Below are 21,111 nucleotides of genomic sequence, written 5' to 3'. Positions count from 1 at the left end.
TGTTTTTGGATGGACTGATGTTGAAGCTAAAACTCCAGTACTTTGGGCACCTGATGCAAAGAGCTGAGTCATTTGAAAAGACCCCGAAGGTAGGAAAAATTGAAGGCAAGAGGAGAAGGGGACAACAGAGGATGAAGATGGTTGGATGGCATCACTGACTCAATGGACATGAGTTTGAGTAAACTCTGGGAGTTGGTGATGGACAGGGAGGCCTGGCCTGCTGCAGTCCATGGGGTCACAAAGAATCAGACATGACTGAGCAACTGAACTGAACTGAACTTTTTGCTGGAGTGAAGGACCCTGTGTTTAACTCAACCGGAAACAAGGAAATTTGCACCTAGTTTTTACTTCACTAGGAATCATCTAAGCTCTTGAGATATATTTAAAGTTTTTTTTTTTTAAGTTGATGTTGTCACTGAAAGGCATTGTCAGACAGACCTCATGACTCTCCTTTGTAGTCCGTATCTGAAGTGCATTCCCGGGTCCTGTGAGAGGAATGATCTCTATGCTCTTTGAATGTGCCAATCTCCAGTAACTCTTTTGAGTACTGAAAGTCATCAGAGATATAAAAACATCAGACTGTATATAATCATAAAATGCTAGATCCCAAAACTATTATAACCTTCATCAAATTGTTTTGGGTCTCTCATTTACTCATCAACTATTAAGTGCCTAGAGAACCTCGTTCTCTGTTAGTCAATTGAGGTATGCTGCTGCTGCTGCTACTGCTAAGTCACTTCAGTTGTGTCCGCTCTGTGCAACCCCTTAGACGGCAGCTCACCAGGCTACCCTGTCCCTTGGATTCTCCAGGCAAGAACACTGGAGTGGGTTGTCATTTCCTTCTCCAATGCAAGAAAGTGAAAAGTGAAAGTAAAGTCACTCAGTCCTGTCCGACTCTTAGAGACCCCATGGACTGCAGCCCACCAGGCTCCTCTATCCATGGGATTTGCCAGGCAAGAGTACTGGAGTGGGGTGCCATTGCCTTCTCTGCAATTGAGGTATAGAGGTTTGTAATTCATGGAGCTTACATGTTATGGGAATACAGACAATAGTGAAGAGGTGATTTTAGGGAAACTCAGATGTTACACAGGAAGTAAAATAGGGTGGCGCTCTAGAGAATAACTTAGTAGAAAATACTAATTTAGAATAGATGTTCATGAAGTAATTTTCCTGGCATGTGACACTTGAGTCAGGACTTGAATAATGAATAGTAGCCAACCATGTAAAATCTAAAAATTAAATATTCCTGGATATATTTCACAATAAATAAATATCATGCCCAAGCATTTGGAAATATAAAGATACAGTCTCAAGCATCAACACTGTTTACATGAATACTTAAAAAATTTAAAATATCTTCAAACTATAATATTCCATGTTCTTTTAAAATACAGTATTATAATAAAGTGACTTAAATTAACAACAGTGTGAGACAGATGATGCTGTTTACAGTCAAAAGTAGATTATTAGTTCCTTAGCAATACTTGTAGAGAAGGGATGTTAAAAAGATGTTAAAACCTCTCAGGTGGCTCAGTGGTAAAGAATCTGCCTGCCAATGCAGGAAACAGAAGAGACATGGGTTCAATTCCTGGGTCGGAAAGATCCCCTGGAGGAGGAAATGGCAACCCACTCCAGTATTCTTGCCTGGAAAATCCCATGGACAGAGGAGCCTAGAGGGCTACTGAGCACCACCACCAACTCCAAATACCAAAATGGAAAAAGTACCATACTTTAAATAGCAATATGGTACAGTCACATACAAACATGAAAAATCAGAAAATCATTTCCTTGTTTTTAAATAGCACTGTCTCTTGAAAAATTAAACTTATAGATAAGTGTCAAGAAGAGATTTTACATTAAACCATAAAGCTAGTAACAAATGTAAATCAGGCTGTAACTGCCTCTTAGATGCCAAGTTTAATTTTTTTTTATTTCCTTCAGTTCTTAAAAATATCCTGTTTAGCCCCATTTTATATTAGAAACTGAGATTCAAAGGTTACACAAGGTCATTGTGGAAGGCTGAAAAATCTTTGGGTTGTCTAAGATTTAGGTCCTCATCCCTGCAAGGAAATAGATTACCCCCTGCAACCTCCGGAGGAGTGCAGTCCTGCTAACCCCTTGGATTTGGCCCAGTGAAACAGATTTTGAACCTCAGATCTATAAGAGACTGTGTGCTGTTCTAAGCCACCAAGAATGTGATACTTTGTTAGCACAGCCATTGGAAATTAATACCATCATAAAGATAAACATGTTGAACTGCAGTTTAGAACCGATCTATCCCCCCTTTCTAATACAGCACCTTGTTACGTTGTTTTCTAGAAGAGACTTTAAAATGGCAAATAGAGAGCAACTAAATGGGTAAATTCATTTGAATTCACAATTTCATGAGACTGTCTTAACTGGTGAAATGAAGTGAAAGTTGCTCAGTCGTGTCCAACTCTTTGTGACCCAAATTGACTATACAACCCATGGACTTCTCCAGGCCACAACACTGCAGTAGGAAGCCTTTCCCTTCTTCAGGGTATCTTCCCAACCCAGCGATTGAACCCAGGTCTCCTGCACTACAGGCGGATACCTTACCAGCTGAGCCACAAGGGAACTCCAAGAATACTGGAGTGGGTAGTATATCCCTTCTCCAGAGAATCTTCCTAACCAGGAATCGAACCAGGGTCTCCTGCACTGAAAGCAGATTCTTTACCAACTGAGCTATCAGGAAAGCCCTGTCTTAACTGGTAGATCTGGTTGGCTCCTTCATCTAGAATTCAATTATTTATAGCATTTTGAAAGATGGAACCAAGCCTTGGCAAATTATTGACACTAGTTATTTCCACAGAGTTTCTTTAGCAGAAACTTGGAGGCTAGAGATCCTTTAATTTGTAAAATAGGCATACTTTCCAACCTAGTCAATTGTTCTTGAATTTTTCATGACACAACATTTTGTATACAGGATTTAAATTCAGTGACATACTCATCCCACAAATAATCACTACTCTGTTGTATTTTGGTCTCAGTAAGGAGTTGCAAAGAATGATATCCTTTGTTTGCTGCTACTGCTGCTAAGTCGCTTCAGTAGTGTCCTGCTCTATGCGACGCCACAAACGGCAGCCCACCAGGCTCCACCGTCCCTGGGATGCTCCAGGCAAGAACACTGGAGTGGGTTTCCATTTCCTTCTTCAATGCATGAAAGTGAAAAGTGAAAGTGAAGTCACTCAGTCGTGCCCTACTCTTTGCGACCCCATGGACTGCAGCCTACCAGGCTCCTCTGTCCATGGGATTTTCCAGGCAAGAGTACTGGAGTGGGGTGCCATTGCCTTCCCCGATCCTTTGTTTACTACTCTGGAAAATACCAGAAAGACAAGAGAAGAAGTTCAAAGGCAAAGCTGAAGGAATAAAGGGCATCAAACTAATAAACTGAATCAGGGAATTTGTCAGGTTACTGATTGCAATTTTGGTGCTGAGTCAAAAGCTGGATGATCTCTTTTAGGAGTAATGCCCTTGCTTCTGGGAGAGAGAATGACAACAACCTACAATATAAAAGCAACAGAGAATCTCACAAGTGGGAACCTACTTATCAGCCAGATTCCAGAAAAGGAAGAGTGAAATAGTATTCAAAGCTGAAGAACAGTGATAAGACTGGTGGTTTGAATGGTTGCATGGAGTGGACAGACAGGGAAGGGGGCTGGGAATAAAAGGCATAGTACTGAGGAAGAGGGATAAGGAGTCTGAAAATGAGAGCTCCAGAAAGGTAAAAACTGTATCTTATCATTTAAAAAAGAGATATTTCAGTGCCTGTGCTGTGCCAAGGACTTGTCAAAGTAAAATTTTAAGCTGAATAGTCAGAAATGGAACAGAATCATGTTTGAATGAGCAGCAGTGATACGGCTGAGCACAAGAGTGTGAGGTGGTTAAATCCTTCTGTTTCAGGTCAAATTTCTTCACTGAAATTGAGCTCAATCTGAGTCTGAGCTGATACTTAAGAGCATGATTCTAATGTGAATAGCAAGTTGTACTTCCAAAGGTTAGGAACTTGACTGACAGAAATGCTATGCTCCTCTACTGTGCCAAGAAACAGTACATTAATTAAAAATTTATTGAATGCATGGATAGTTTAGTTTTATATGTCAAACTATTAACTCTCCACATAAAAATCAAGGTCTTAATACTTCTTCAAAATCTGTAAAGCTAAGACTTGATGGGTTTTATCTGTCAGAAGTCCTGCATGTAGGAAAGTACTGAACAAAGGAAAGTGAAGGAGCAGGGGACGACAGAGGGTGAGACGGCTGGATGGCACCACCAGCTGGATGGACATGAGTTTGGGCGGACTCTGGGAGTTGGTGATGGACAGGGAGGCCTGGTGTGCTGTGGTTCTTGGGGTCACAAAGAGTTGGACATGACTGAGAGACTGAACTGAACTGAACTGATATGGCTACCCACTCCAGTATTCTGGCACGGAAAATTCCATGGACTGTATGGCCCACGGTTTTGCAAAGAGTTGGACACAACTGAGCAACTTTCACTTTCACTTTTCATATGGTATATAAAGCCATGTACATTTGTAAGATCACCAGGAGAGGGTATAGTGGAGAAGAAAATAGAGGCCAACAGGAAATCCTAAAGGATCCCTTTGAGAAGGAGATAGCATATACAGACTGAGAAAGGATGGAGAATAAAATAGGGAAAAACAATTCAAGAAAAGTGAGGCGTCATGGAAACCAAAGGAGGGGATATTTTAGGAAGAATTCAGTGGTCGAGTATAGCACATGTTGAGAGGTTGTCTAAGGTGAAGACAGACAAATGTCCACTGGAATTGTCCAAAGGAAGGTCCTTAGTCATATTGACAAGTGACATTTAAATGGAATATAGACTTTCACAAGCTCGAGTGAAACAGGTAAATGAAGCGCTGGAAGAGTGTACATACATCACTGAGAGGTTTTGCTTAGAAGGAGAATATGGAAACGGAGTGGTTTCTGGAAAATTATGCATCTGTTAAGAAATAAAATGTACTGAGAGAACAAACTGGGAGGGAGGGATTGATAATGCAGGAAAAGAAGGAAGACCTAAAAGAGTAAGACACTGAGGAGGCAAGAGTGAAATTGTGCTGGATCTGAAATCTATGCAGGAAAGTTGTCCTTTTAAAAAGTAGTATTTTCTCTACTATAACAGAAGAGAAACCACAGAATCTAAGCAAAATCTACATGGGTGGATTCTGTTTTGAAAAGGTGAATCTTTTCCTTTTGATCGTCTGTTTTCTTATTTGGGCTTCCTTGGCGCCTCAGCGGTGAAGAATCCTGAAATGCAAGAGATGCAGTTTTGATCCCTAGGTTTGGAATATCCCTTGGAGGAGGGTATGGGAACCCACTCCAGTATTCTTGCCTGGGAAATTTCATGGGCAGAGAAGCCTGATTGGCTATAGTCCATAGAGTCACAAAAGAGTTGGACATGACTAAACAACAGCAAATTTTCTTATTTAGTTATCAAGTGGCATCATCAGCTGATTCAGGAAAAGGAAGAGAGGGCTATGAAAGGCTAGTAGAGCTTATATGCTGGAATACCTGACGGACCAAGAATACCTGGCACATAGAAATCCCCACAATTCTATGCTGAAGGAATGAATGGAAAGAAAGAGAGAGGAAACTGTTACCCTGGAGAGCAGAAGAGTTGGCTTACAAGGGGTATATAACAGGACTGCGTAACAAACCGCACATCCAGTTTTCACCTGTTCACTCCTTTAGATTCCTCTTGTTAATGACTGGTTTTGGCATAGGAAAGCATCCCAGTTCCAGGCCAATGAAATGCAAGAGGGATTCTTCAAAAAGCAATGTGTCTTTGCTTTTAAGGAAAAATCAGCATTGGTTCAAAATGGTCCTTTTCTGTCTCTAGCTAGTGATGGGTTAAATAATGAAAAAGGAACTAGCCAAAAGTTCAAAAATGGCAGAGTAGAAAAACAGCACTCAGGCAAAGCACTAGCATTGCCAGAGCAGAAGTGCCTTGCTTTGGGCCCTGGAATTTGGCAACTCTGAGGAAATGAATCATCACAAACCAACCGAAAACACACTTATTAAAAAACATAAACACCAACAAAAAAAACCCACTGGTGAATTGTTCAATAGGATTTTATGCTCAATAGGCACACAGTTTTTAACCTGTAACATTAGACATTACCTTTCATGGTTAATGCAGAACTGCCAGTAAAACACAGGACACACATGTAAGTTTGAACTCCATATATACAATGACATTCCTTGCGATGCTGGGGACACACCCATATGCGTGCATGCGTGCTAAGTTGCTTCAGTCTTGTGTGACTCTTTTTGACCCTATGAACTGTAGCCCACCAAGCTTTTGTGTCCAGGAGATCTCCAGGCAAGAATACTGGAGATGGGTTGCCATGCCCTCTTCTCCAGAGTATCCTCTGAATCCAAGGATCAAACCTTCATCTCATATCTCCTGGCCTGGTAGGCAGGTTCTTTACCACTAGTGACACATGGGAAGACCCACATACCCATATGAAAGTATGTTATTTCTCTAAAACTTAAATTTAATAGAGCAACCGAAACCTGAATTTTCTAAATCTGGAATTCTGAGACTAATGAACCTCTCTGCAGGTGTCCTTAACAGGAAACGTGATGACATCAAAGGGCTGTGAACTCTGGGTGAGGTCACTGCTGGCACTGGAAGACAGATGTTGCTTTGGGGTACAGAGAACATTTAAACAGAAAGTGCCTACATGAAAACAGACAAATACATTCTTGCTTTTAATGTACAAACTCTTTTCATACAGCAAAAATGCAATAGACACCAATGCTGTCATTACTGAGCAGTGCCAAACACCCATTTTATTTCTCCCTTGTTTGAATTTCCAGTTCTAGAAGTCCTCACGATTTAGTGCAGAATTCACATATGCTCATGACAGCTGGGGAGTATCTGGCTGTATTAAACGGTCTATTTGTTGTTGTTTAGTGGCTAAGTCATATCCAAGTCTTGCGACCCCACAGACTGTAGCTTGCCGGGCTCCTCTGTCCATGGTATTTCTCAGGCAAGAATACTGGAGTCAGTTGTCACTGCCTTCTCCAGGGGATCTTCCTGATCCAGGGACCGAACCCATGTCTCCCACATTGGCAGGAGAATTCTTCACCACTGAGACATCTGGGAAGCCCCAAACAGTGTATACTGTAGGTCCATTAGTAACATGAATAAAGCAAGATGCTGATTCGTTATTTTGATGACTAGATGGTCAATAAAAGCTAGAAGTCTAAATAGTTTTCATTATTAAAATTTACTTGGTAAAATCAAATTAATTATACAACAAATGAAGCATATAATTTTAATACACTTTATCTATTATATTTTATTCTCAAGTTTCTGAAGCATGGTACTTAACCTAGTACCATTCTAGATATATAGGAAGAATGTTAACATCACACTAAAGAGCTGCCGTAAGGCCTTAGGGCTTAATTTGCTCCTGTGACCCTAGCTGGGAAAGGCTGAAAGGATATATAGACTTTCATTTAATGAGCAGAATAGTGAACTAACCCTAAAAGAGCTTATTAGTAAATCATCAATAAACTTCAACAATCACTAAACTATATAATTGAGATGTCAGGTATTTACTAATGAATATACTATACTAACTACATTATATTATTATTAATAATGTTAAATATTATTAATGTTATATATATATGCATAATCAGATTTATAAATTTAAATTATGATTTTAGTCTTCATTCCTTACAATGATATTTAGCCCTAATTACTTAGCTCTCTGTGCATTCATGCCCTTGTGATATATCTTTGCAACTTATTACATTAGTAATAGTTTACTTTCCTATCCCTTATAACATGATAACCTTGTAATTTGTTTTGTTTAACAGAATATACCAGAAGGGATAATTACTAAACAAAAAGTTCATTCTTGTATATATGTCCTATAAATCGACCCCTTTGTGAGAATTAAATGGTAGATATTTTAAAAAGAAAACAATCTGATCTCAGCTGTTTTTATCTTCAGATAATAAGCTTTTTTTTTTTTTTTCACTGTGTGGTTATCTTTGCTGGACTTCCCTGGTAGCTCAGATGGTAAAGAATCTGCCTGCAATTCAGGAGACCTAGGTTAGATCTCTGGGTCAGCAAGATCTCCTGGAGAAGGAAATGGCAGCCCACTCCAGTATACTTGCCTGGAGAATTCTATAGACAGAGGAGCCCAGTGGGCTACAGTTGATGGGGTCGCAGAGTCAGACATGACTGACTAGGGAGTACAATATTGCTATTTCTTTATCACCTACCACTGCTTTGTATTATGCTTCACTCTGAGCAGAACATATTCAGAGTTAAAACAGCTTTAACTGCTTTGTCTTAAAAATGGTTTACTGTAACTTCTCTTCCATCTAAATTTTTCACTAGAGCCTTTCAAAAAATTGTCAAGTCAGCAATTGAGCTACATGTACTAAAATCGATAAACTTAAGAAACTATTGATCTGTTATCATGATATTTTGAGACATATTGACTAAAGCCAGTTACAAAGTAAGATTATTTTTCTTAGTGATGGCACCAAAATTTTTTTTGGCATTTTCAGGTTATGATCTGACAATTTTTGAGTTAAATAAAGCTTATTCTTTGTCCTATGGAAGAGCTTACTGTTCTAGCAAAACACTGCCTAGAAACAGTGAGTCTGTTTATTTAAAAACATAGTTCATAAGTTTATTTCCATTAGTAACACATTTTTTTATAGAATGAACTTATCTGTATAAAACATAAATATTGCTTTCTAATATTTAGTGTTATTTCCATTTAAACATTAAAAATTAACATTTTAAAATTATAACAGATGTCTATTAATTTAGAAATGGGAAATGTTTATACCACAAGTAAATGTCTAATCTTACAGTCACTTTGAACATCACTTTGGGTGCAAATGGACAATTGCATTATGTTTACAGAATTCAAACCTTAAAATTCAGTGGGGAATCTCAGTCTGCCCTTCAGAAAGGCACTGTGGCAAGATTAAAAGGGATTATTCCATTGATGGTAATGGAAAATAATGCCTTTGCTTTCAAAAAGTCTGTGAATATCTGAGAGCCAGAAATTCAAGGATTGCCTATACATATGATCAGTTTCTAGACTTAAAACTGCTCCAAAATGAATAAAAACCATGCAAGATAACTTTGGTAAAGAATGTTATTTAATAAAATTTCCACATATCTGAACTTGGGAGGGTGGATTTGTTCAGTAGGACAAGGGGTCAGGAAGAGGTATTCTCCTGGCCTGAGTACGACCATCCACTCCCACTGTGGTCTGAGATGATCCAGGTAATCATTAAAGAAGTCAGATGCACAAAAAGAGTTACCTTGGTTTCTCAAGCAAGTGCCTCAATAAGCTTTAAAATTTAAAAAGCTGTGGAAAATTTTCAGAGCAAATATGGAAATATCCCAAATCAGGTGCCTTGGATATTTTCTTCAACAGAGTTAATTCTTAGTTAGAACTTCTCCATTTTATCTAGTCCTCAGTAACAACTAGTTGGACAGATAAACTATGTAGCTTTTCCTGAAAAGCTGATTTATCATGCTATATTCAAGATCCACCTAAAGTGGATACTGATAAAGATAAAACCATAAGGTTCTTTGCAACTAACTGGATTAAGCATTCTAACATTACTTATTATAGAATAATTCCATAAATGTTTATATGTATACATAGGGTATACATACATAAATATATGTACATATGTATATACAGTGGGCCCTTGAACAACATGAGGGTTAGGGGTGCTCACAGAGTTGAAAATCCACCCATAACTTGGCCCTGCACATCCCTGGTTCTGCATTCTAGGATTCAACCAACCATGGATCATGTAGTACTGTAATACATATTTAAAAATGCACATATAAGTGGACCCTTGCAGTTCAAACCTGTGTTGTTCAAGCATTACCTGTACATATCAATATAAACAGTATATACTAATGCATGTGTATGTATATAAACATGTCTATATCACATATATGTATGCATGTATACTATATCGCTTCATTTGTGTCCAAATCTTATGACCCTATGGGCTGTAGCCCACGAGGCTCTCCTGTCCATGGGATTCTCCAGGCAAGAATACTGGAGTGGGTTTTCATGTCCTCCTCCAGGGGATCTTCCTGACCCAAGGATTGAACCCAAATCTCTTATGTCTCCTGCTTTGGCAGGCAGGTTCTTTACTACTAGTGCCACGCAGGAAGCCCAAGTGTTAGTGGCTCAGTCATGTCTGACTCTTTGCAACCCCACGAACTGTAACCTGCCAGGATCCTCTGTCTATGGAATTCTCCAGGAAAGAATACTGAAGTGGGTAGCCATTCCCTTCTCCAGGGGATCTTCCTGACCCAGGGATCAAACCTGGGTCTCCTGCATTGCAGGCTGATTCTTTCCTGTCTGAGTCACCAGGGAAGCCCATCACACATATACTCCTTATACACTGGGCTGAATTGCTGTTGGTACTGTTTTCAGTTTTGTAATACATTTTCATACAGATGAAGCCCTATATTATGTTGTGGTTCTTTATTTTTTCTAATGACTGGTAAAGTGTAACCTTCTTCTACTTAATACGGGCTTCCCTGGTGGCTCAGAGGTTAAAGCGTCTGCCTCCAATGCGGGAGACCCGGGTTCGATCCCTGGGTCGGGAAGATCCCCTGGAGAAGGAAATGGTAATCCACTCCAGTATTCTTGCCTGGAGAATCCCATGGACGGAGAAGCCTAGTAGGTTACAGTGCATGGGGTCGCAAAGAGTCGGAGGGACTGAGCGACTTCACCTCACCTTCTTCTACTTAATATAGAATAATGATTCTCAACTTCGTTTCTCCCTTATTGGATTACAGAGCACATTCCCATCAGTAACATTTCTTGAAAATAATGCTGATTCATTAGGGCTTGAAACTCACTGTTCACCAGGAGGAAATACTACAAATCCAAGGGATAGCAATTTACCTTCATTGAGGGTTACAGTTACTTTCCTCTCTTACATTATTATAACCAGTGATATAGATTTTTGAACTTCAAAAAATAAAATTAGGATTTATTAGAAGATTTAAAGTGTTGATGTGTGGCAGAACCAATACAATATTGTAACGTAAAAAAAAAAAAGTGTTATGCTAAAAATAACCACTTAGTTCAAAGGAAGACAAAGAGGGGCAATGGAGAAAAAAACAAACAAAAACCATCATGCACATAGAAAACAAAAAACAGAGAGATATAAATGCAAAGATACTAATAACCAAAACAAATGTAAATAGATTAAAGTGCAACAAAGTCACAGACTTCAGACTGCATTTCAAAAAAACCAATATTCTACTGTATGTGTTCTACAGAAAACACAATTCAGATTCAAAGACACAAATAGAATGAAAGTAAAGGATGGAAAAATAAATCAAAAGACTAAGACAAAAAATATTACTAGAGAATAGATTTTTGAACTTCAAAAATTCAACTCACAGGTATGAATAGAAATATTTTTAATGTTTAAATTATTGGTCCACTAGGCAAATAGGACAATTATAAACAAGCATCTGCACAGAATCACAGTTCCTAAATACATAAAAACTGTCAGAATTGAAGGAAAAACAGATAAAAATAATATTTGGGACTTCAATATCTTACTTGCAATAGTGGTCATATATAACAATAAGGTAGAAGATAATAAGGAAACAGAAAACTTAAGAAAATCAACTAGATCTAACAGACATCTACAGAACACACCATCCAACTGGAGAACATGCATTCTTCTTAAATAAACATGAGACATTCTCAAGGACCACAAACTATGTAAAACTAACTTAAAGTGAAAGTATACAAAGTATGTTTTCTAATCATAAAGGAATTAAATTAGAAATCTATAATAAAAGGAAATTTAGAATATTCACAATATGTGCGTATTAAGTAACACACTCCTAAATAACCAATAGGACAAAGAAAAACTTAATTACAAATTTCTTTGAGGTTATTGGAAAATAAAATCCAACATTCCAAAATTTATAGGATACAGGTAAAGCAGTGGTCAGAGAAAATTTATAGCAATAAGTATTTATATGGGGAGGGAGGTGGGAGGGGGGTTCATGTTTGGGAACGCATGTAAGAATTAAAGATTTTAAAATTAAAAAAAAATAAAAAATTAAAAAAAAATAAAAAGAAAGAAGAATTCAAGCGAGTAACTTAAAATAATAAATGATGCATCTGACAATTCTCAGAGGAAATTTCCAAGAGAATAAACAGTGAGCTTGAAGATATGTCAATAAAAACTAAAACTGAAACTGAAGGAGAAAAAAAAAATGCAGACTGGAACATCCAAGAGCTGTTGGACAGTTGTAAAAGTTGTAATTGTATATAGTTGGAATATCAGAAGAGAAAAAAAGAGTATGGAGGATATGAATATATGAAGCAGTAATGGCTGAGAACTTTCTAAAATTAAAGACAGGTACCAGCTCATAGGTATGAGAAGCTCAGATAACAAAAAAAGGAATAACCAAAACCTAATCACACTAAATTGCTATGGATTGAATGTATTCCTCAAAATTCGTATGTTGAAACCCTCATCCTCAGTGTGATGGTGTTTGAGCCTTTAGGACCTAGTTATGGTTAAGTGAGGGATTAGCAGCTATGTAAGAAGACACAGCAAGGAGTTTGGTCTTCATCCCTCTCCACTAAGATGACACACCTAGAAGGTCGCTGCCTACAAGCCAAGAGAAGTTTTACAATGAAACCTACTTTGCTGTCACCTTAATCTTGAACCACTAGCCTCCAGAATTATGGGGAGAAGAAGCCTGATTTTTAAGGAACTCAGTCTATGCTATTTTGTTATGGGTAGTTCAAGCAGACCAATATACTATCACCCTTACACAGTAGAAAACCCAAAACAAAGAGAAAAGTTTGAAAAAAGCCTTTTTCTCGGGGGTAGAGGGTGAGGGTTGAGGTAGAGTACCTTAGCCAAAACTGAAGAAAGATCAGAAGCTAAGATACAGATGCTTTCAGAAATTATGCAAAAAAGAAGACAGCAGATTAGAACATTTAAAGTGTTAGGGGGAAAAAATCCTACCAACCTAGAATTCTGTATCTAGTACAATTACCATTCTAAAGTTAAGGAGAATACAAACATTGTCCGACAAACTAAATCTGAAGGAATTCATTGCAACCAGTCCTTACTTATGAAAAATATTAAAAGTTTTTTTTTTCAGGTCAAGGGAAAATTATATACATCAGAAATTTAGATCTCTTTAAGGAAATAAATATCATGCTAGCACTAATCAAAATCTGTAATAATTTCAGATGAACCTGACTTCAGGGGAAGGGATGTTATCAGGAATGTGGAGGGCACTATAAAATGATGAATATCTCTCTTTGGCACAATTATACTATCACACCTATCTAAGAAATTTAGCAATAATTTCTTTACATCTAGTACCATTTCTTATTGATAGTTTCTCAACTGTCTTATAACATCTGCTTAAAATCAGTTTGTTCAAATTGTTACTCAAATCCAGTCCATTGACTTGGTTGTTATGTTTCTGAGGTCTGTTACTCTAGAGTGATCTCCTCTCTCCAAGTCCTCCTGATTCTTGTTTTGCAACCTGACACAATGCAAAAACCAAGTAAATTGTCAAGTGTTATGGATTTGCATTGGTGATTTTTCTGTCTCGTTCCTTTGGATGCCATTTAAATTGATGGAGAAACAATTTTTTTTCCTTATAAATTGGAAGCATTATCTAGAAGACTCAGGTTCAACTTTGGGAATAATGCTTCTAGGAGGTACACAGTATTTGGCTACCTGGCTGTCTCACTTTTAATAGCAGTAAGATGCTAAGCAGGATTCTGGTGGCAGTAGCATTTATCTCATCTTTTGTAAAGCTCCCCATCAATCTTAGAGCTAATTGTTTACTCCTATGTCTGAAACAATTATTTAATTACAGATTACAAAGTGGAAATGTTCTCATTTGGCTATTTCTTCCTCATTTATTAACTAAATTTTTCTATAATAAAAATGTTTTCATCAATAGCTAGGACTACTGAGTTATAGCAAAATGCCATTAATATGAGATCCGTAGGGAAGATATTAAATCTTCCATCAATTACCAATTTCAAGGTAAAGAAGTGATGCTCTACATACCTAGGTGGTGACCAATAAAGGTTTTTGTTTGTGTTATTTATTAATTTTTAAATTGACACTACATCGTTTTTAGTATCCTTATTAACTCAATGTTTTAAAATATATATTTCATATACATTAATCAACAAAACCTGATTTTACATTTGTTGCCAAAATTTCCCACCTTTGTTGGAGTTCCTTCATTTTAGTCCCAAAATCCTTTTGATATAACATTATTACACATTTATTTTATTTTATTTTATTTGCTGTGATACAGTACCACAGACTCACCTTGAACATTTCCTGTAACAGTCCTGGAGTCAGCCAATAATTTAAGACAACTAGTGGCTATAACATTTTAGAGTTCATAGTTTTGAGGACAGAGGTGCCTACTCCTACTGGGTTATTGTTACTTCTAGGTCTTTTTAGTGAACCAAACTAGGAAGGAAGGTTGGCTTGATAGACAAATATACAGCATTTTTAAAGACAAAGCAAGACTCATAAAAAGGTCACACAGTCTTCACAGCTTAATCAAGTAACCTAACTAGAAAATAACTTTGTTAAAGTTATTTAAAATATATATTGTAGTTTTCACAGAAAAATAAAACACCAAAAAAAGGATACCTTCCAGCTGATCTTGTGTCTGTTGTTCACAGGAAACAACATCTTATCTAATGGATTTCAAACTTGCCATCACTTTCATGGGAAATAGATGGGGAAACAGTGGAAACAGTGTCAGACTTTATTTTTTGGGGCCCCAATTTCACTGCAGATGGTGACTGCAGCCATGAAATTAAAAGACACTTACTCCTTGGAAGGAAAGTTATGACCAACCTAGATAGCATATTAAAAAGCAGAGATATTACTTTGCCAACAAAGGTCTATCTAGTCAAAGCTACGGTTTTTCCAGTGATCATGTATGGATGTGAGAGTTGGACTGTAAAGAAAGCTGAGTGCTGAAGAATTGATGCTTTTAAACTGTGGTGTTGGAGAAGACTCTTGAGAGTCCCTTGGACTTGCAAGGAGATCCAACCAGTCCATTCTAAAGGAGATCAGTCCTGGGTATTCATTGGAAGGACTGATGCTGAAACTGAAACTCCAGTACTTTGGCCACCTCATGCGAAGAGTTGACTCATTGGAAAAGACCCTGATGCTGGGAGGGATTGGGGGCAGGAGGAGAAGGGGGTGGCAGAGGATGAGACGGCTGGATGGTATCACCAACTCGATGGACATGAGTTTCAGTAAACTCTGGGAATTGGTGATGGACTGGGAGGCCTGGCGTGCTGTGATTCATGGGGGTCACAAAGAGTCGGATATGACTGAGTGACTGAACTGAACTGAACTGAACTGAATGTCGATGACAAAGCTAAATCCTGAGTGGAAATGGCTATAGAAAATTTTAGAATTCCAGAACCTGCAACAAAATCATACCATGACCTATTGCCATTAATATTTGGTTTATATAAGTCCTTTTGTTCTGAGTTAATGTCCATTTTAGGATAATGTCCTCCTGATTCCTACATATTCTGATTATAGGACAGACTTTGCTTCTGGTACTTTATTTATTGTGAATATAATTTTAAATAAAAATATTGCCTTTTAATATATTTGGATTCTCTACAACTTGACTAAGGGAAAGAATATGCTGATTATGTCAATATGATTATATTCACAATCCTTTTGACATTTATTTTTTCTGTTTAAAATTAATTATTTGAAGGAAGGGGATATATGCATACCTATGGCTGATTCATGTTGAGGTTTGACAGAAAACAACAAAATTCTGTAAAGCCATTATCCTTCAATAAAAAAATAAATTAAAAAAAATTAATGATTTGGCATTCCAGTATCTAACTTTGACTGAAGTGTGTTTTAGTTAGCATTAGTTATTCTCTAAGCCATGGTCAGTCCCGGACCTTTACAATAGCACATCTTCAAAGAAAAGACTAGATAATAGCAAGCACTAATAATAGCACAACTTCAAAAAAGAAAGGACTAGTTAATAGCAATGCTTTAGAGAAAAACAGAAAAAGCCATTATTCCCACAGACCAGACCCTCTTAAACCTTCTAAGCTACAGTGAATATGAGCAGAATAGACTGAAGCACAGAAAGAAAAGACCAGCTCAATTTCTTTAAAATTTCTTATTTTGTAACAGAAATCCATGCTTATTATGAGTTAAGCTGAGCAATATACTTATTTGACATTTTTCATATAATAATGGCTTATATTTATTGAGTACTCAGTATGTGCCGGGCACAGTGTTCAGTGCTTTCCACATGTGTTCTCATTCAGTTCTCTCAATTCAGGGAACTGATCCTCAAAAACGTTAAGTAATGGACAGTGCTCAGTCATATGGTCAAGATCTGAAGCCACCCCATCTGACTACATATACATTACCCTTCAACATAAGGTGCCAAGTTTATACTGTGGTTTTCAACACCCTCTAGATCAGTTTCATAACAAAGGTACACAAATATTTTTAGAGGACTGCCTTAAAAGTTTAAGTTATCAGTGCCTCTAATCCATTCAGAGAGATCTAGAAAAACTGATAAAATGTGGTCCCAAAGGACGAATATTTATATCAAAGAAGACTGGTGATATCACAGTGCAAGGGGTGAGGAGTCGGAAGAATCTATGTCGTTATAGGTTTTTCTTCCATTTATTTCTGTATCAACTCAGCTCCCTACTCTGGCTTCTGTTATAAAGAAAAAGCCAAGCTGCTCCATCCTCAGACAAGTCCCACCTCACCCAGGAGCCAGCTGAGGTGATAAGTAAGGAAGATGGTTAATGACAATGAGGCAAGCACTGTGTCTGTCTCACTTGTCCTCTGGCAGGATGAATGGCTAGTGACTGGTTGCATATATATTTGACCACTCTGCCTATTTTGGCAAGTATAAATACTCCCATTTACCATGTAAACATGTTTGTTTAAAAATGTATTTTTCATAAAATTATGGTGACTCTCTGTGCTGGGAAGGTAACATTGGTATTTAGAATAAAGATGGGAAATTGAAGATATAAGACACATTGTAGTAAGTTACTTTTTATTCAAATTATTTTCCTAAGTAGCATTGATTTTTTTTTCCAGAATGGATTAAAAAAAGGTACCTTTGGTTTATACAGACATAAATGTAGACATTGATACAGATATGGATCTAGACATGTAAATTGACAGTAAAAGACCACCTAGATTATACATGTTTTAATCCAATACTTTTCATAATGAAATGACTTACCTTTCAGTAGACATGTAGGAAATCAGCCTGGAAGTTATGCATATTTTAGCAGTAGTCAAGCAGTCAAAAACCATCAACCTTTCTTTAGAAAACTTTCTGACAAAGAAGACTGGTGATATCACAGTGCACCTAACAGAGGTTAGGATTCACTTTAAGAAACTATGTCCTTATAGGTTTTTCGTCCACTTATTTCTGTATCAACTCAGCTCCCCACCCTGGCTTTTGTTGTAAAGAAAAAAACCAATTTGCTCCATCTGGAGACAAGTCTACCTTATTTAAGAGTCAGCTGAGGTGTTAAAGAAGGAAGACAGTTACTGACAATGAGGCAAGCACTGTGTCTGTCTCACTTGTGGTCTGGCAGGACGAGTGGCTGGTTGCAAATGTATTTGAACACTCTGCTTATCTTGGCAAGCATTAATACCCTCCATTTACCACATAAACACTTTCATTTAAAAATGTATTTTTCGTAAAATTATGGTGATTCTCTGTGTTGGGAAGTAACATTGGTATTTAGATGAGACTTGGGAAAACGAAGATATATGACAAGTTGCAGTTAATATTTGTTCAAATTCTTTTTGTAAGCAGTACTGTATTTTTTTTTTATAACAGATTAAAAAATGTAACTTTGGTTTTATATAGACATAAATGTAGACGTTGATATAGATACATATATAGATTTAGGCATCTAAATTGATCATAAAACACCACCTAAACTATACATATTTTAGTCATAATTTTAATAATAAAATGACTTACCTTGTAGTGTAGGAAATTAGCCAGGAAGTTATACATATTTTAACAGTATTTAAGCAGTCAAAAATTGTCAACCTCTCTTTAGAAAATTTTAAAATAAATCAAGTTTAAAACTTGTAACTGTAATTCGGTTGACCATTGAGCTGTAGCAGCAGCTTTTGTTAACCATGTTCCTCTGAAATCCCAGAATGAGAATGGATAAAGAAGGTATGGTACATATGCAGAATGCAATGCTACTCAGCCATAATAAAGAATGAAATAATACCATCTGCAGCAACATGGATGTACCTAGAGACCATCATACTATGTGAAATAAGTTAGAAGACAATTATCATATGATATCATGCATATTAGAATCTAATTTTTTAAAATGATAAAAAATGAACTTATTTACAAAACAGAAACAGGCTTAAAGATATAGAAAACAAATTTATGGTTATGAAAGTGGAAACATGGGGTCAGGGGGCATAAATCAGGAGTTTAGGATTAACATATACACATTAGCATATATAAGATTGCCAACAAGGACCTACTGCATAGCACAGGCAACTATACTTAAAATTCTGATCTTGACCAGTGGAGTTTTGTTAATGGCCCCAGGATGTAAAAGAGATGATACTTTCAAAAGGCTTGCCTGATGTAAAGTAAAGAACAGGACTCTGTGGGAGAAGGTGAGGGTGGGATGATTTGAGAGAACAGCATTGAAACATGTATACTACCATATGTGAAATAGATCACCAGTCCAGGTTCGATGCCTGAGACAGGGTGCTTGGCGCTGGTGCACTGGGATGACCCTGAGGGATGGGATGGGGAGGGAGGTGGGAGGGGGGTTCAGGATGGGGAGCACATGTATACCCATGGCTGATCCACGTGAAAGTATGGCCAAAACCACTACAATATTGTAAAGTAATTGGCCTCCAATTAAAATAAATTAATTAACTTACAAATAAATAAATAAATGAAAAAAGAAAAAAAAAGGATTGCCTGTAAGAAGTCTCTGGAGTCACATACCTTGGCTGAATTCTAGCTCCATTCTTGTTGGCTATTTCACCTTCAAGAAGATATTTAACCTCTCTGTGCCCAAATTTATTTATGTGTTAAAATAAAGAGGATAAAATCATTTACTTTATAGAGCTTTTACACAATTACATGTTATTGCATTTTCATGATTTTTCGGTAATTCCTGGCACATAGAAAATACCATTCCTGCCATATTGTTTGGCTTATTAGTTTATTATCATTTTATTTATGTGTATCCCTTTCTGAAAGTATTAATTTATCACATTAGCAAATAATCTGAGTAAATGGCCATATTTAACAAATAAAAATACAAAACATGCAGTTAAATTTGAATTTCAGATAAATAATGACTTTCTTTTAAGTATAGCCCAAGTAGTTAATGCATACCAAGCAATTTTCAAACAACTTTCAACCCGCCAGTAAGTATGTATTCCTGTAGTTTCAGAAAAGACCCAGATTGTTTCTCATTGACCTGGCTTAGGAGATGATCTTGTAAGTGAGTCAGTTACTATGACTAGGGACATGAAGCACTTGTTTTTTGTTGCTTTACTTTTGTCCATGATCGAGTCATCCTATGGTCAGTCTCACATGTAAGTCACAAAATAAGGTGAAAAGTGATATCTCCAACCAGGTCAAGAAGAGAAACTATGGACCCCTGTTAAAATTACTTAAAACAGAACCAATCTTGCTTCTGAAGGTGGAAAATCTGTTAGAATGTAACCCTGCTGCTGCTGCTAAGTCGCTTCAGTCGTGTCCAGCTCTGTGTGACCCCATAGACGGCAGCCCACCAGGCTCCGCCATCCCTGGGATTCTCCAGGCAAGAACTCTGGAGTGGGTTGCCATTTCCTTCTCTAATGCATGAAAGTGAAAAGTGAAAGTGAAGTTGCTCAGTCGTGCCTGACTCAGCGACCCCTCAATGTCTGAAAATAATCGGACATTGTATAGATCTTCATGATTTATAGATTTCTACAAGTCTGAAGCCAGATGACCATAGGTCTAAACTCAACTCTACTACTTAATATTTGAATATCTTAGGCAAGTTATTTTACCTTTCCAGAACTGCAGCCTACCAGGCTCCTCTGTCCATGGGATTTTCCAGGCAAGAGCACTGGAGTGGGTTGCCATTGCCTTCTTGGAGAATATAACCCAGAAGCTATCAAAAGAGAGATATGCAGATAATGAACAAAACAACATAGAGCAAAGCAGAGCTAAGAGATGAGAGGGAGAAAGGTAAGATTAGGTCACAAAAGTGCTTGGTCCTACAAGCCAGCTGACCCGATTTGATATACTGCTGGCCTTTTCATTTGCAGGAACCATTAAACTTTCTATTCAGCTAACACCAATTTTCATTAGATCCTTCACACATAAAGCTGAAAGATTCTTAGCTAATGAAGCAAGTAAAGGTCATCTGCAGGGCTTGAAAACCAGAGAATAATCCAGGCCAGAAAACTGAGAATATTAGTTATTCTTAATATCGGTCCCAGCACATGATTAACATTTAATAAATAATGATCATTGTTAATAGCATAATTATTACTTAGTAAATGTCTAAGGAATAAAACTAATGTAACTAATTTGACATGTGAGATCAAGTTGCAAACATACAGACTATCTGTAAAAGGGCACATAAAGCAACTCATTTAGGTTTTTTTCTTATAGTCAACACACTTTTATTTTCTCAAAGAATCATCATAAATATTCTACAACAGCACATAGCCCTTAGAAACATTCTGACAAGCTGAATTAGATAAGTGGAGACTTTAGCTCCCTAGAAATACAGATACTTAAAAGAATAAATGGATAAAAATTTCTGGGGCAATTTGAGTTTGTCAAAATTTTAATGTTTGCAAAATCATTGGAGGCATCAGATGACCTGGAACACAGATTTTTCTTTTTCCTCTCATTTGATTGGTGCCGTTAGAGTACTGAAGGACAGCTGCTGTATCTACTGTAATCCTCTCATACATCTCTAGTGAATTTTTAATA

At 37.2% G+C, this 21,111-nt stretch overlaps 1 non-coding gene across 1 annotated transcript; it reads right to left on the bottom strand.

Moving 5' to 3' along the window:
* Window positions 2,645-2,716, bottom strand: TRNASTOP-UCA. Its single transcript has one exon. It is a non-coding gene; the product is annotated as a tRNA-Sec (tRNA).

This window comes from Capra hircus, chromosome 4 (assembly GCF_001704415.2).
Source record: "Capra hircus breed San Clemente chromosome 4, ASM170441v1, whole genome shotgun sequence".
NCBI lineage: Eukaryota > Metazoa > Chordata > Mammalia > Artiodactyla > Bovidae > Capra > Capra hircus.
Note: the sequence above shows the minus strand (reverse complement) of the source record. Positions and strands in the feature narration are given on the sequence as shown.